General features: G+C 48.0%; 1 protein-coding gene and 1 long non-coding RNA gene across 9 annotated transcripts in view; both read right to left on the bottom strand.

The window, feature by feature from the left end:
* KAZN (kazrin, periplakin interacting protein) overlaps window positions 1–13536 on the bottom strand; it is an 847756-nt gene that overhangs the window by 651466 nt on the left and 182754 nt on the right. The gene's annotated exons all lie outside the window — the stretch shown is intronic.
* LOC134965123 (uncharacterized) lies at window positions 12970–13325 on the bottom strand. Its single transcript, XR_010188332.1, has 3 exons — window positions 13270–13325; window positions 13102–13179; window positions 12970–13016 (listed from the first exon to the last, which is right to left on the bottom strand). It is a non-coding gene; the product is annotated as an uncharacterized LOC134965123 (long non-coding RNA).

Raw genomic sequence — 13536 nt, 5'->3', positions numbered from 1 at the left:
CACCACAGGAGCGAAATCCTGGTTCTGGAAGACAGGATTATCTTCTGGTGCATGTGTAGGTGGGATCCGGACCACTTGTCCAACAGGTCCCACTGGAATACTCTGGCATGGAATCGGCCAAACTGTGTGGCCTCGTAGGCCGCTACCATCATTCCCAACAACCGAATGCATTGATGGATCGACACTCTTGTTGATTTCAAAATTTGTTTGACCATTCTCTGGATTTCCAGAGCCTTTTCTACTGGAAGAAATACCCTCTGTACTTCTGTGTCCAGTATCATCCCCAGAAAGGACAATCTTGTCGTGTGTTCCAACTGCGACTTTGGAAAATTCATGATCCAACCGTGTTGTTGGAGTATGGACAGGGAGAGTGCAATGATCTGCACCAACCGTTCCCTGGATCTCGCTTTTATCAGGAGATCGTCCAGGTAAGGAATTATATTGACTCCATGCTGTCGAAGGAGGACCATCATCTCTGCCATCACCTTGGTGAATACCCTCGTTGCCGTGGAGAGTCCAAACGGCAACGTCTGGAACTGGTAATGGCAATCCTGTACTGCGAATCTCAGATAAGCTTGATGAGGAGGATAAATAAGGACAAGTAGGCATCTTTTATGTCCACTGGCACCATGAAGTCCCCTTCCTCCAGACTTGAAATCACTGCCCTCAGAGATTCCATCTTGAACTTGAACCTTTTCAGGAAGAGATTTAGAGATTTCAGGTTAAAAATTGGTCTGACTGAGCCGTACGGCTTCGGAACTAGGAAGAGGCTTGAGTAAAACACTTCTCCCTGTTGTGACAAGGGCACCAGGACAATGACTTGATCCTGACATAATTTTTTAATTGCAGCTGTTACTACTTCTCTGTCCGGTAGAGAAGCTGGCAAGGTCGATTTGAAAAATCGGCATGGGGGACGTCTTGAAACTCCAGTTTGTATCCATGGCATACTATTTGCAACACCCATGGGTCCAGGCCAGATTAAACACAGAGCTGACTGAAAAGTTTCAGACGTGCTCCCACCTGAGGGAGCCCCAGCGTCATGCTGCAGATTTGGCAGAAGCAGGGGTTGATTTATGCTCCTGGGGACGCTGTGGACTTTTTTCCTCTTCCCCTACCTCAACCTGCAAAGAAAGGGGAACCTTTACCCTTTTTGTATCTGTTGGGCCGAAAGGACTGCATCTGAGAGTGATGTGTCTTTTTCGCCGATGCAGGAGCATAAGGCATGAATGTCGACTTTCCAGCGGTAGCCGCAGAGACTAAAGCACCCAGCCCCATCTCCAAACAAGGCCTCACCTTTATACGGGAGAGCCTCCATATTTCTTTTGGAATCTGCGTCAGCAGTCCATTGGCGAATCCACAATGCCTTCCGAGCTGAGACTGCCATGGTAGCGGCTTTTGAACCTAAGAGCCCAATATCTTTCATGGCTTCTAGCATGTATGCAGCAGCCTCTTTGATATGACATAACATTAGGAGTATCTCGTCTCTATCCATCGTGTCAATTTCAGATGACAAGTTGTCTGACCATTTTTCGATAGCACTACTCACCCATGCACAAGCAATGGTGGGTCTGAGTAGCAAACCATTGGCCACATAAATAGATTTTAACGTAGTCTCCAACTTGCGGTCTGCAGGCTCCTTAAGTGAAGCCGTCCCAAGCGCAGGGAGAATCACCTTTTTAGTTAATCGTGACAGGGCATTGTCTAAAACGGGAGGTGACTCCCACCTTTTCCTGTCCTCTGCCGGGATAGGATAAGCAACCTGAATTATTTTGGGAATCTGAAATTTCTTTCCAGGGTTTGCCCAAACTCCCTCAAAGATAGTATTTAGCTTGTAAGAAGGAGGGAAAGTTACATTAATTTTCTTTCCCTTATAAAAATAAGCCTTCTCCTGAGGTAAAGGAGGGGCTTCAGTAACTTCTAAGACCTCCTTTATAGCAAAAATTATATATTGAATGCTTTTTGCCAATTTAGGTTCTATTCCCTTGGAATCACTAGTGTCAACACAGGAATCAGAGTCCGTTTCGGTATCAGTATGTACTATTTGTGCAAATGGTCTTTTATGTGACCCAGAGGGGTCCCCTGTGGATGAAAAAGCAGAACTATGAAAAATCACATCTTCCACTGATTTTCTCCAGTTTTCTGCATTAGACTCAGACTTATCCAATCTCTTACTGATATGATTCACACTATCACGTTATCCTTTCACCCATTCAGGCTCGTGGTGTGCCGGCAGCGCTACCACATTACAACTCTGTGTCCCTAAAATGGCTCCCTCAGGGGAAGAGCTCCCTGCCTCAGACATGTCACACACGTGCACAACCACACCACAGACACTCGGGACTTATAGGGGACAAAACCACAGAAAAATCTGTCAGAAGGACACAGAAAGGATTTTGCAAGTTCATAACTCAGCGCTAGTGATATAATCCCTGTGTAACACAAAATGCCCACAGACCTGTAGCGCTTTTATAATGACAAATTCACCATACAGCACATATTTATACTGTGCAAACCCCCCCCCCCCCCATTTTGCAACCTGATACTTGGTTCAGAAGTGGAGGGGGACCAGCATTCTTCTCTGCAGCTTGCTAGGAGAAAAAATAGCGCTGAACAGTGTGCTAGCTGACTGAGGAGGAAGCCCCGCCCCCGTAATGGCGCGTTTCCCCTCAGACTTTTCAATACTTTTTTTTTCTGGCGGGGGTAGGACTGTGCCTCAGCATCTTATGTCCCCTTGTTAGCCAGTTTTGAGTAGGTTCATGCTGCCCAGGGCGCACATCCCCCCCCCCCCAACCCGCGCCCTGCACCCAGTTGTGCCTGTGTTGATGGGTAGCATGACGTGCAGCATTCCCGACCGCTGCGCGGTACCTTTTAGCCGTCACGATGACTGTAGATCCTTTTCTGTACACTCACCTGTCTTCTGGCTCAGGGGGTGACGGCGGGCTGTGGGAGTGAGTGCATAGCCGCAGCTAGTGTTCAGTACCCCTCTGGAGCTAATGGCGTCCTGTCAGCCAGAAGCAGAGCCATGAAACTATTTAGAAAGTTGGTTCCTACTTCTGGCCCCTAAGTCCCATGAAGCAGGGAGACTGTTGCCAGCAGTCCTCCCTGAAAATAAAAAACCTAACAAAGTCTTTAAGATAAACTCAGTAGAGCTCCCCTGGAGTGCATCCAGTCTGCCTGGGCACATTTTCTACACTGATGTTTGGAGGAGGGGCATAGAGAGAGGAGCCAGTTCACACTCTAAAATCAGGATTTTGGTACTTACCGATAAATCCCTTTCTCCGATTCCACAGGGGCCACTGGAGTGTAGTTACAATGGGGAAATAGTAGGTAGTAATTGGGAGCTGGCACTTTAAAAATTCTCACACTGTGGCTAGCTCCTCCCCTACTATCTCCCCTCCAAGCCAGTCTACGTAAAACTGTGCCCGAGGAGAGCTGTAATAACCAAACCGTAAGGTAGAGGAGGTTAGCGACGCCCTGTAAACCAGGCGAACACAAACTAAACCTGGAACAGAACCTGACAAAAACCAGGCTAGCCTGAACTCAACAAGCAGTCATATGGTGATCTGCAAACCGTTAAGCAAAAAACCAGGAGGAACAGCGCTGGGCGGGCGTCCAGTGGCCCCTGTGGAATCGGAGAAAGGGATTTATCGGTAAGTACCAAAATCCTGATTTCTCCTTCATCCACTAGGGGCCACTGGAGTGTAGTTACAATGGGGACGTCCCAGAGCTCCCAAAAACGGGTGGGAAAGTGCTGAGAGTCCTGTAAAAACTGCTCGGCCAAACAGTGATGCAGAGGCCGTAAAAGTGTCAAACTAGTAGAATTTGACAAAACGAATGTCGGTGTGACCAAGTAGCCGCCCGACAAAATATTCATGGAGACCCCGCGGGCAGCTGCCCACGAAGGTCTTACAATGCGCGTAAAGTGCGCTGAAATGGAAAACGGAGGCTCCCTAGTAACCGCCAAGAAGACTGTCTGATGGTCAGATGTATCCAACTGCCCAGCGTATGCTGGGACCCCGGCTATTTAGTACGGGAGCATCGTACAGAACAAAGAAGAAAAACACCTCATCGAATAACCTGAGACCTCTGTAGAGAGTTGGCGAGCCCTGACAACATTCAGAGAGGACTGAAAAACACTAGTGTCAGATTTATATGAAAAATGGACATCCCCTCTGGAAGAAACGACCGCTGAGGCCGAAGCACAGCCAGGGGAGTTGCCAATAGAGTACTCCCTGAAAAAGAGGCCGAACTTACGGCCGCTAGGCTAATCTCATTTGGAAGAAAAGCGAAAAAGGCAGAGACCTAAAATTCCGGTCAGTGTGGTTTGAAGCGCAGCGGAGCAAAACCTCCCAGAGAAACCAAAGATGAATGGTAACTGGAAGAAGGGGGAAAAACCCCTTTTATCCTTATTATGTCCCATAAAGTTTTCCAAAAGTGGCAAAAGCGAGAAGAGGTAACAGACTTCTGAAATCGGGGCCCAGTAGGCCTAACCGAACTAGGGAACTCCTCCCTTCTGAGGTCTCGTGAACAGTCACGCGGGTAAACGAAACCAGTGTAAGATTGAACAAGGAGAAAAAAAAGGAGCCTGTTGAAGTAGACAGTCCAGTCGAGGTAGGAGCCAAGGCTCCTCTACTGACAACAGGCGTATCTGTATCTTCAAGTCATGCGTGGCCCAACCAGCGCCACCGAGAGGACTAGCACGCATAATCCCCTCCTGTGTTACTGAACACGAGGTAGAAATAGAAAAGGAGGCAGGATAGAATAACCAGAAAACTCCCCGGAGCCCTGAGGGCCTCCTCAGCTACTGCCGCCAGAGCTCACGTCCGAGAGTAATAAAGGGTTAAAGAGTCAGTCAGAACGCCATGAGGTCGATCCGAAATCTCCGCCCACAGCGGACCAGCTGACAAAACTCCGGGGAATGTTCCCTCACCCAGGAGTCTGACCTGGTGGCTTGATCTGGAAAGAAGATTGTGGTCCCCCGCTCAGAGAGGAATGGAGGCGACCACTCATTGCGTCGCAACTTGACTGAAGGAATAGAGTATCTGGTGCCGAGGAATGAAAAATCCTCTGACGGACCGTGTTGAGAAACGTCTATGCGGAGCATAAATTGGATCTGTGTCGAATCAGAAGCTCCTGGATCCTCCGGATATTCAGAAGCCACCTAATGTACAGAGTGGGATAGTAGCAGTAAATTGTCCCATTAGGGAACCAACGTCACCCACTGCCCTTGAAAAATAGTTATTCTGTGATCTTCCTAAACTCTGTGGGAGCGGAAGAGAGAAGAGGAAAGGACTGACAGTGAAAATGAGAATCCTGTAATGAGAATCTGAGAAAAGCCTGTCCAACGGAAATCAGTAAACAGGCATCTCTGAAGACAAGGGACACGTAAGACTCCCTTTCTTGTTCAAACTAGCAATCACCGACTAAAAGGATTGTAAGGCCAGAATAGGCCTGTCCGAGCCACTTGGCTTCGGAACGTGAAAAGAAAACAAAGGCCTGAGAACTGTCCTAATTCAAATGATATGTGAAAAACAGGGATCAACACCCTTTTGCGGTTAGAAACCTATGGAGCGCAGCCTGCAGTATGACTCTCTTGTCATCGTATATCGGCCGACCCATGCCGAGGGACTCCTGAGACGGTTGTAACCGCCCAAGCCTTCTCCCATCGACATGCGCCTACCCTGGGACCCTCCAGGTGGTAGGAAAGTCTGTGTAATGGGTGTATAGGATGACATAAAATCAGACTGGACCGAGGATGTTGAACCTCTGCTTCAGCCTTTTTACCCTGAGAACCCCTGGCGACGAAGATATCACCCGTGTGGAGTCGAAAGCCTGAAAGGGCACGGAAAAATCTAAAGGAAAGACCAGTAAAGGTCTGTCTTGGAGCTGGGGCAGTAGTAGGAGAAAGCAAAGTGGACTTACCTCCAATGGTTCAAGAAATCCTGCAGAAAGTTCCTTCCCCAGAACCATCTGCCCCGTAGGATTTCATGTTCACCTGTCACTGTCGCAGCCCCAGAGGCCGTCGGGTTAAGACAACCCAAGCGAAGATGCAGGGTCCGAGTCTGCAGACGTGGAGACCTCCAAAGAACATAAAGCAGAATCGTGATTCTGACCTGTACCAAAGTATCAATTGATCCTGATGCGAAGCATCCTGTAACCTAGAGGACAATTGTTCCCCAACCTACCTGCTCCGGTAGAACCGCGCTGCCGCATATGTCGATGGATCCCTGAGCAAGGTTGCCTCAGGAAAACGGCGGCTTGATGGACCGGCGATACACCGAGGTGTATACCCTAGAGAGGCTCTGATACCATCTCCTGCCATCTGCGGGGAAAGGATAGGAAAACAAACATTGTTTGATACCTGATATTGTGTATTCGGGTGTCTGTCGGCCGCCTACCGGAGCCTGCCCAGCTCATCCGAAACTGGACCAGTCGCTGTCATTTCGTCATTGGCGTGGAACCCTGATGGACTTGACGTGTCCGCCTCCTTTACCTGCAGTATCAGATGAACTGCTGTATAATGCACCTGTATATTCTGAGACACTGGTTCAGATCCACAGAAAACAGACATCAGTAATGCATGGAATGTTAGCAAGGTTCCTTTTGGAAAGGTGAAATGACGTACAAGGTCTCTGGTTAACAGTGACATTACCTGCATAATCTGAGCTGTTCAAACAGGAGTGTCCTGCAGGTGCGTGGAGGGCTAAGCAGATGGCTCCGCCGCATACTTCACACCTAAGAAGGAATTCTTCGACTATCCCAGGTGAGACAAACGAAAGGAGAAAAGGTGGGTTAAATAAACAGAGCCCTACGTAAGGTCTGCACTATAATGTGTAGTGACCGACACGATTAAAATAAACTTTCTGGAGCAGCGGAGACCTGAACCAGTAACGCTGCGCTGTGGGACAGGAGTCTTAGCCCTAGGCTATAGGAGCTCTCCTTAAAGTTTTGTTTGGATTCAAACCCCTGTTCAGATACCCGCTACTAGCGTATTGAGCCACAGCGCTATTTGTCTGATGCCTTACACACATTCCCCAATTACAAATAGCATTAGTAACTAGTGACACCAAGGAATAATAAAGGGAAGGCAACACCCCGCCCTGTATTTAGTGTACCGCTAATTAAGGTGCACCAGATGTTTCTCGGAGGTTCCGCTGGCTTTTCAAAATGGTGACCAGCCTGTGAGAAAAGATGGGGGGAAAATGTTATGTGGCAAGGTGGGGTATTCTGTTATTAGAAAACATTGCGGAAGTGTTTGTTTTATCCCCTATATCTGGTATTTTATGGATATATCTATATACATACCCACACGCACTTAAATATATATATATATATATATATATATATATATATATATACACACATACACACACACACAAACATAACTATATATGTATATATACACACACACCACCGTGAAACCATCTATGTGAACCCAATAGGGTAGATAAATACTGTGTATTTGTAGGTAAATAAATACTGCACAGTAGATTTTTAAATTATTAATGAGCTGAGTCCCAGCTACTGTAATAGAGCAGGTTCCCTGATTTGCATGTAGGGAAATGCCGGGTAGAGGACTCTACTGCAGGGAGGAATGTAGCTATATTTCAGCAGCATGAAGTATGGAAAAGCTAAAAACCCCAGAGACAAGGTCTGTTGCCTAGCGACAGTGAGACCTGGGAGCCCGCTGAGTAAAGCGGGTTATAAGCCTTTACTCACCCCTCCTTGCAAAGAAATCCTCCCTGCACAGCCAGGAGAGGAATGAGCCTTCAGTGTGAGACTGACATACCCACACACACTGGAGCGGCGTGCTGCAGCGGCGCGGGGAGCGGAGAGAGCCCGCCGTACAGAGCGGGAGTTAGCTCCGCCCCCCCTGCCTCGGCGTGCCAATGTATCCCCCGGCCGCCTTGCTGCGGTCGGGGTGCGGGTAAATGTAACCCCCGGCCGCCTGTTTGCTGCTGCCGTGGAGCGCCTGTATATTGTAATATATGCTGCGGCCGGGGAGCGGTGTGTAACCCCCCCGGCCGCCTGTATGCAGCTGAGAGTCTGAGCCCGCCGGACGGAGCGGGAGTTAGCTCCGCCCCTCTGTTCCGGCGCCACTTTTAAATTTAAAAACCCGCTATGTATTACCCGGCTGCCTGTAAGCTTGTATGCTGCGGCCGGGTAGTGTAAATGTATCACCCCCTGCTGCCTGTCTGCTGCAGCCGGGGATTGAAGAGCGCTGAGCCCGCTTACAGAGCGGGCTGAAGCTCCGCCCCCCACATAATGGCGCCAAGTTCAAACCAGTAAGTGCGCCCTCTCTTCTGCTGATGCACTGCAGCGTTATAAGGGGGTTAGTAAATCATCCTTCAGTGAGATTCAAACACTGGTTGCGCCTTTGCTAGATGTAGGTAATAGGTTATGCAGGACACAACACAGTAAAGACCATCACATCTAAGAGTCTCACTCTGCACATATTATGTAAAATCACACATCAGTCTGGAGGGGGGGAGATTGTACTCACCGCTGTCCTTCTGATGGAGTGGCCCCGACACGCGCCGCACGCAGCGGTGTCCGGCCGGAATCTTCTGTGATGGAGTGGCCCCGACACGCGCCGCACGCAGCGGTGTCCGACCATTTTTGATACTCACCGCTGCCATGCTGCCGGAATCTTCTGCTGGATGGAGTGGCCCCTACACGCGCCGCACGCAGCGGTGTCCGCCAACTCAGGAGAGCTCAGTGTCTCCCTCAGCCGGGGCCCATCCCGAGCCGCACGCAGCTGCGATGGGACCCCGCCGGCAGCTCCCGCGGTGCAGACTGGCAGTGGCAGAGCTGCCAGTCTGTGAGTGTGTGAAAGAAAAATAAAATAATAAAGAAAAAGAAAAAATTCTTCAGCTAAACCCAAGTGAACCAGCTCACCTCGGGCACTAAACTAAGACTGGCTTGGAGGGGAGATAGTAGGGGAGGAGCTAGCCACAGTGTGAGAATTTTTAAAGTGCCAGCTCCCAATTACTACCTACTATTTCCCCATTGTAACTACACTCCAGTGGCCCCTAGTGGATGAAGGAGAAAAAGTCTTAAAGTGCCCATGGCTCCTGCGGAACAGTCTATACCCCATGGTACTGAAGTGGACCCCAGCATCCTCTAGGACGTATGAGAAAGTAAGCCTCCTCTACCTGTTCAGGTGGTTTGTCAGTAATGTCTAACACATCCCTAATAGCCTCAATCATGAGTTGTACCCCTCTTGCCAGGAAAGCCTCACCCCCCGCATATCTGCATCACTCTCTGCCGTGCCGTGTCAAGTGCACGTTTCTTGGATACACCAGGGGATTTTGAGGTAGTGGGGACAGAACCAGACAAAACCTGCACAGACCGATTTAAAATCTGTTATTCAGCCTCATAATGTGCAATCCTAGTAGAAATCTGTGATATCATTCCCTTAATAAAATTTACCCACTCTGGCTTGGCTTTGGAAGGCTGAGCAAAATATTACATTCCTGTGTACATGGAATGGATTCCTCTGGAGAAGATACATATTCTGCCGAACAAGACACAGAGTCCCTGGACATGGTTATGTGAGAAATGTGCATACACACACACACAAAAAGGAAAATGTCAGACACAGTTTCTCCAAAGTACCTTCAGAGAAACACAGAGCTTAGAGCCAGCACACACAGCGCCCCAGTAGGCAGTCATAGTATAACAACCTGGCGCTGACTGTGTACCCTTAATAGTACTACACAGTATTAGACAGTCCCCCCCCCCCCCCCCCCCACACACACACACACCTTATACAACCCCCTTGGTACCGCACAAGATAGCTGGAGTCGTGGAGGGTCAGCGCTCCTTGTCAGCGTCTCAGAGTGTGGATCTGCAAGGAGAAAATGGCGCTGGTGAGCTGCTGGGTCTGCTCTGAGGGGAAGCTACGCCCCCAAAACATGGCGCATCTTTCCGCACTTGGCGCTAGCAGTAGTACATATGTCCCTGATAGCCTGAGTGACCAGTTTTGTAGGGTATAGCGGCGGGCCAGGGTGCACCTCACAGCGCCGCACCTGTGTACCACTGAGCCTCCGGAGCGCAGTGTCAGTACTGCGCTCCCACCCTGTTACGCCATACACACCGGCTCCCTGCTTGTCGGGTCACCAGTGACACACTCACTACCGCTATCTTCTGGCTCTATTAGGGGTTGGTGGCATGCTGCGGGATTGAGCGGTCGCCTCGGGGGCTAACGATCAACACCCTCAGGAGCTCAGTGTCCTGTCAACGGAGATAGTGGCCATTAACCTCTGAGGGTTGGACACTACCCCCCCCCCCCCCTCCTAAGTCCCAAGAAACAGTGAGGCTTTTGCCAGCAGCCTCCCTATGCCTATTAGTCTTAAAAAAAAAAAAAAAAAAAAAGAAGCTCTAGGAGCTCCCCTAGCTTTGACCGGCTCCTCTAAACTGAGTCTGGTAGGAGGGGCATAGAGGCAGACTGCACTTGGATGGCCCGATTTGACCGTTGTAGACGGCTCTTAGTTCCAAGATGTTGAGGGGCAGGCCGGCTTCCAGGCTTGACCACCGTCCTTGGAAGGATACTCCTTGAGTGACTGGTCCCCAGCCCTGGAGGCTCGCATCCTTCTAGGAGGTGAGGCAATAGGAGCCACCAGAGGAGAGTAATCCTTGCCCTTGGCGACAGATGAATTCTCTGATGCATGTGGAGGTGAGATCCCGACCACTTGTCCAGGAGATCCAGTTGGAAGGGCCGAGCATGGAACCTCCCGTACTGGAGAGCCTCATAGGAGGCTACCATCTTTCCCAATAGGCAAATGCATTGATGAACTGACACCCGGGGTGGCTTCAAGACATCCCGGACCATGGATTGGGTCACAAACGTCTTGTCCCGCAGAAGAAACACCCGCTGCGGAGGACTTTGGGGTACCTGAAGCAGGTTTTTATTCCTGTGTGGGGGGTAAGCGCTGGCCCAGGATAATACCGCGCTCCCTCCCCATTGCCGCCATCTTCACAACGGCCCCCCACCTGCTAGGGGGGTCCATGACTAACTCACCACTCTCTTCAACTGTGTAAGGGGTCGGCGGCATGCTGCTGGGGCGAGCAGTTCCCCTGTGGCTGAGACCGTTCAGACCCCTCAGGAGCTCAGTGTCCAGTCAGCGAAGTCAGTGGCTCAAACCCCGCAGGGCGGACACTGCTCCCTTCCTTGGTCCCATGCTGCAGGCAGGCTGTTGCCAACAGCCTCCTGTAAAAAAAAAAAACAACTCTTACATTAAACTTTACTAGAAAAGCTCAGAAGAGCTCCCCTAGCTGTGACCGGCTCCTCCGGGCACATTTTCTAAACTGAGTCTGGTAGAAGGGGCATAGAGGAAGGAGCCAGTCCACACTCTCAAACTCTTAAAAGTGCCAATGGCTCCTGGTGGACCCACCTATACCCCATGGTACTAATGTGGACCCCAGCATCCTCTAGGATGTAAGAGAAAATGGTTTAATTTGCCACTATTTAATATCTGGAGACAGTTTTGTCATCCACACAGTGGAATGAGATTTTATATTTGACACAGGGTTACGTGTACTACCTGTTTCATTGTCTATTTAGTCAATTGTGTGGACTCAGCTATGTCAGCAAGACTGACAGGACGGCAGGTCACTGTTCAGCCATTAGTTCAGCAACTGAATCTGGACAGGGTGACCAGCCTTTGGCATGGCACTTTGCCCATGCCACTCAGAGTTTGGTAGCCCTGAGATACATGGTGATTGATCATACTACCCTGTCTTTTAGGGGTGGGGATAGCTCTCAAACTACTTCAATGCAAGTCCAGATGGATTTCTAGACTTGGTATTTTAGCACTCAAAAGCCTTTAACTATTATTTAGGTTGGTGATCTTTTATGTAGTATTAAGTATATATATATATATATATATATATATATATATATATATATATATATATATACATACATACACACACAGGTTGAGTCTCCCTTATCCAAAATGCTTGGGACCAGAGGTATTTTGGATATGGGATTTTTCCGTGTTTTGGAATAATTGCATACCATAATGAGATATCATGGTGATGGGACCTAAATCTAAGCACAGAATGCATTTATGTTACATATACACCTTATACACACAGCCTGATAGTAATTTTAGCCAATATTTTTTATAACTTTGTGCATTAAACAGTGTGTGTACATTCACACAATACATTTATGTTCCATATACACCTTATACACACAACCTGAAGGTCATTTAATACAATATTTTAATAAGTTTGTGTATTAAACAAAGTTTGTGTACATTGAGCCATCAGAAAACAAAGGATTCACTATCTCACTTTCACTCAAAAAAGTCCGTATTTCGGAATATTCCGTATTTTGGAATATTTGGATATGGGACACTCAACCTGTATATATAATACTGGAATTCCACCAAAGTGGAAGGGGCACTCACAAAAATAAAAAAGACATACATAAAGTCATATCTCATAAAATAGTTCCATAGTTTAATTGTTGGATCATCTGTTGCACCAACTCGCCCTTGATCGACGTTTCGACCCTATATCTGGGTCTTTTTCAAGATAGGCAGATTCGGTGAAGATTCAGAAAATTCACAGATGTAAGTATTACAACATCAATAGAGATCTAGAAAAGATATGAACATAAAAACACACTCAGTGCCTCACAGGCCCCATTGTTGCAAAATAAATACTTCATTACTAGCCAAAGCACACTCATAGTGCACTCATCCAATACACCTAAAGCCCGGTGGGTAAATACAAACATACTTCAGTGGCCACCCATGTGGGGTCAACAGACTAAAGGGCTTACATAAACCAATCTTTTTGGGAGATGTCCAAATAACACCTGTCCAATCAACAGGTGGGCGACCCAAATGCATCTAAAATCAATATACAAAATATCAGGGGTATAGGGAAAGAAACAGCGCTAGGTTCAACTAACAGAAAAATAATACACAAGTAATCACATACTCTGGTAGCCGTGCCTCCACATTTATCAACTTGTTACTTCTTAATATGATCGGCTCTCCCTATAAACAAAAGGGGAGCAAAGCCATTGACTATACAAATATGCAATAGAGCAGTACACAGATATCACAACCTCTAACTACTCACTATGTCCAGGTGATCTTTCCAATATACATCTGTATCCAAGCATTCTATTTAATGGTTTCCAATAATTCAGACAGATCACTAGGGTATAAAACAATACATATTTCCTGTCAACAACCTGGAGTGTAACCTTTAAACAATAGTGATAAACACAGAAGTGCAAATACTCACATGGCCGATATCATGCTGTCACAATGCACATGGCTCCACAAACACTGTCTCAGCACCAGGGGTTATAACCCCGGGCACCCGGAAGTAGAAACAACATCACTTCCTGTTCACTGTGCATACCAGACAATCAATATCTGCATAACACATATATATAAGAATCCAAACAATCCACTTCCTGGAACTTGCACGGATGAACAAACACACCTTTGCACAAAGCCAAACACTTATTTAATCATCCTGTTAGAAGCATAAACTATATTCATGCTG

This window comes from Pseudophryne corroboree, chromosome 10, assembly GCF_028390025.1.
Source record: "Pseudophryne corroboree isolate aPseCor3 chromosome 10, aPseCor3.hap2, whole genome shotgun sequence".
In the NCBI taxonomy this organism is placed as follows: Eukaryota; Metazoa; Chordata; class Amphibia; order Anura; family Myobatrachidae; genus Pseudophryne; species Pseudophryne corroboree.
Note: the sequence above shows the minus strand (reverse complement) of the source record. Positions and strands in the feature narration are given on the sequence as shown.